Source organism: Pteropus vampyrus, unplaced genomic scaffold, assembly GCF_000151845.1.
Source record: "Pteropus vampyrus isolate Shadow unplaced genomic scaffold, Pvam_2.0 Scaffold9, whole genome shotgun sequence".
NCBI lineage: Eukaryota > Metazoa > Chordata > Mammalia > Chiroptera > Pteropodidae > Pteropus > Pteropus vampyrus.
In genome coordinates this window covers 13,505,120-13,509,462 of record NW_011888790.1, presented here as the reverse complement: position 1 = coordinate 13,509,462, position 4,343 = coordinate 13,505,120, and positions in this window count along the sequence as shown.

Here is a 4,343-nt window from a genome sequence, read left to right as displayed (position 1 = left end):
CATCCCCGTGACCATCTATCAGCCACTAATTTGTACTTCTTTAACCCTTTACCTCATTCTCCCAGCCCCCCAAACTCCTTTCCTCTCTGTCCGTCACCAAATTGTCCACTATATTTGTGCCTGTTTTTGATTAGTTTGCTCTTTTTGTTCCTTAGATTCCGCATATAAGTGAAATCATATAGTGTTTATCTTTCTCTGTCTGACTTAAATACTTTCTAGGTCCATCCAAGCAATATCTTTTTCCATCCCCTTCCTTTTCATATCTAGGGGTCTTGTTTTCTTATCCTTTTAGCCACTCTATCTTTTGGTTGGAACACTTAATTCTTTTCCGTTTAAGGTACTTATTGATAGGAATGTAGTTGTTACCATTCTTTATTCCTGTTTTTGATACATGTTTTTTCTTCTTAAAGAAGTCTCTCCAACATTTCCTGTAATACTGGCTTAGTGGTGATAAATTCATTTAGCTTATTTTTGTCTGGGAAGCTCTTTATTTGTCTTTCAAGTCTAAATGATATCTTTGCTGGATAAATTATTCTTGGTTGTATATCTTGGGTCTTTATTCTGTCGAATATTTTTTGCCAAGCCTTTCTGTCCTGCATAGTTTCTTTTGAGAAATCAGCTGCCAGTCTTATGGATATTCCCTTATAAGTAATTATTTCTTTTTCTCTTGCTGCTTTTTCTCTTTCTTTGTATTTAACCTTTGTCATTTTAATTATGATGTGTCTTGGTGTGGGCCTCTTTGGATCCCTGATTTTTGGAATTCTCTGAGCTTCCTGGGGTTTTAGGTCCATTTCCTTCACAAGTTAGGAAAGTTTTCTATTTTTATTTCTTCAAACAGCTGTTCAACATCTTGATTTTTCTTCTGTTATGCCGATCAGACAAATATTTGAAGCCTTAATAATGTCTCATATTCTCCTTAAATTATTTTTCTAGTCTTGGCATCTTTTTTCTTGCCATTTTGATTGAGTTTCCTGATTGGCTTTCCTGTCCTCTATATAGGGCATTTGATCTTCTTCTTTCTTCACTTTGTTTATTCCTTTGTTTATTCCATTTAATATACTTCTCATCTCAGATAATGTGTTCTCCATTTCAGACTAGTTCCTTTTTATAAATTCCATTTCCATTTTTATCTCTTTGTTGGAGTTCTCTACATTTCCCAAAAGTTCATTGAGCATCTTTATAACCAGTGTTTTGAACTCTGCATCTGGTAAATTACTTGACTCCATTATATCTGGATCTCTGTTCTGTCATATAGTTTCTGCTTCTTTGTCTTCCCATTTTGGCTGCCTTTGCATGTATGTTTCCACGTACTAAGCAAAGCTCCTAAGTCTCTCGGTCTTATTAATGTGGATTTGTGAACTAGGTGTCCAGCGACACAGTACTGAGAGGGGTTCAAATGCAGGCCAAATTTAGCCCAAGCCTCTATACCTGTGGGACCTCTATACTTGTTAAGATTCAGCAAGCAATCCACAGATGCTGTGCTTGTAGTTGCCTCAAAAAGCCACACCAGAAACCAAGGGCAGCTGCCTCCACCAGTGTGAGTCACAGCAAGGAGCACCTGACTGGCCGAGGATACACCTGGATGTGGCTTGGGTTGGGCCGTGAGTTGAGGGATGTGGGGTTTCAGGGAATTCTCTGAGTGCAGCGACCTCTGTTATCCAGTTTGATGACCTCACGGCTATGGCAGTGCTGTGTCTGGTGCACTGGTTGTGGGGAGGGCTCAACAGAGAACAATGGATACCGCTGGCACTTCTGTACCGAGCAAATCTCACCTTGGCTTTAATTCTGATAATGTTTCCCTGTAAGTCCCTGGTAACCCCTGTGCACAGCTGAATGGGCACTGGTGCTCAGAGCAAGCAGGTCTGTCACCGTGAAAATCCACTCGCGGTCACAGCCCCTTTGTGAGGTGTCTGCCTCAGCCTCCGTCTCACTCAGCCGCTCAAGACCAGGCAGCCCCACGTCCTCACTCCATCCTACCTTCTGCCATTGCAGGATGCTTTCTTAGATTTCTCCCTAGTTGTATGGCTTGTTCATCCCAGGCAATTTTTCCTTGCTGCTGCTCCTTGTTTCCATCACAACTTTGATTTGGTCGCCAGAGGGATAAACAGAGCCTCTATCATCTATACCATTTTTTTCTCCTTCTAAAGGTTGGCTTTTGATAGAGGGAAAGAATATTCCAGGTGGGATGACCTAAGGTACGACTCCCAGTGACCTAGAGCAAAATAAACCCAGGCATATAAAAATAGCATCTTGGGTAAAACAGTATCTGGATCTTAAAGTATCTTCATTGTTCTATATATACCAAACTCAGAATATGTCATGAGCTTTGAATTCTTCCTGAATAGAAATAGAAAAAAAAATTTTTTTTTAAATTCTTATGGTGGTGGGTGGTAGCTGGACTTATTGTGGTGATCACTTTGCAGTGTATACCATGCTGAATTATGTTGCACACTTGAAATTAATATAATGTTGTATGTAAATCATACTTCAATAAAAAGGAAAAAGAATACAAAATGAATAAATAAAAGAGCACTTTTAGGTTTACAGGAAAATTGAGCAAAAAGTTTAGAGAATTCTCATAAACTCTCTTAGTTTTTTCTCCACATCAAATGTTTTTAAAATTTCCTTTTATTCATATTCTCTTTTTCTATCTGTTCCTTAATACTCCTTTATTTTGTGCAAAATTTTATGTTAAACTAGAAAGATCTATATATTACCCTTCTTCACAGAGTTTACAGTCTAATTAGATATATAAGATATACTTTCTGAAGCAGTTACGTAACAGTACGAATCAATATACAGCAAAATTCCAAAATGAATAATGTAGGGAATATGGCATGAATGAAAGGTTATTTTAATGAATGGCATATCTCATAAAAAGGGAAGACCTAGAAAGATAGGTAGGATTTGGATAGGAGATGAGATGGCATGCTTCTTTTCGCTGTCTATGAAGGTTTGTAATGTTACATGTTGTGGATCGAAAGTAGGAGAGCCTTTTCAAATTGGGCAGCACATATTTTGAGGGTAGCTCTTTTGAAATTATTGACAATCTAAATGCAAATGTGGCCAAAGAAGATAAAGAAAAAAATAATACAATACAAATACTGATCTTATCAATATCTACAAAAGAGCATGTGGAAAAAAGGCATTTCAGGATATTTTGGAAGAGCAATTTTGCTTTTTTAAAGTCTCCTAATATTTTCATGTGTTGAAACAAATTAAATTTTGATATAATTGTTTTGATATATTTGGTTTATTAATTGAAATTACATCAAAATTTAACAGATTATTTCATATAAGCCTTTAAAGAAAGCCTTTAAGAATTCCCTTTAATATAATGTCTTCCTAAAATAGAGAAGGAATACTCTTCAGATTTTGAATCAGTATTAATTATGCTTCAAGTCAGATACAATAATCATGAAGAAACTATTCGTTTACTTTTATTACTATTTATTTATTAGTTGACAGAATAGAGATGATTTAGTTTTCAATGGGGTTGCTACTGGAAAAGGCTAGAACTTAAAACATTTTAGTTCCAAATATTTTTAAACTTACTCAGAAATAAGATAGTTTGGGCTTGAAAGAGTCTTTTATTTGTCAAATGGTGAGTGCACTTTGGTCCAAGAATTACATCGGCTGGGGGTAGAATTTCTTTCTAAATTCACGTCCAAGAAAATAGACTATCATATGCTATTGGAGATCAAGAAAATAAGGTGCTTACATAGCCCATACTAAAGCATTCTTTTCTCCTACATACAGACTAATGTGGACTATGACAAGCATGACTCCTATGATGGATATTTGGTAAAGTACGGCAGTCTTTTCATAAAAACAAGGGCTCTATTAATATGGTTTCCTCAACTCCACTTCTCACTTCCAAATCCTCTAGGAATTGACACCAACTGTCCAATTTGACACTTGTTCATTAATTTTCTTTCAGTAGAACTATTCTCTTCTCTCAGCTGTTGTAGCAATTTAATGTTTTACAAACTTTTCTAATATGGCTCTTTGTTGAACATTCTTTCTGTGTTTAGAAGACTATATAACACCAGAGCCCTAAAGTATGTCACAGAGTCATTAGTTCAGTTTGCCACATGTTTCATTACCCATTCTCACAGAGGGAAACCAGCTTGAGCTCTTAAGTGAAAGGAGCAAAACCAATTAGTTTTCTCTACCAAGACTTAACGGTCTTGATGGCAGTAAATCCGTGTGCTGACGCTTTCTTTCCTAACCTGCAACCATCCATGTACTTGACCGGAGTGGATCCAACAGGCCCTTAGTTATAAACTACTTACAGACAAATCTTTTTTTACCCTTTCTCTGACTGGGAGGCATGTGTACGC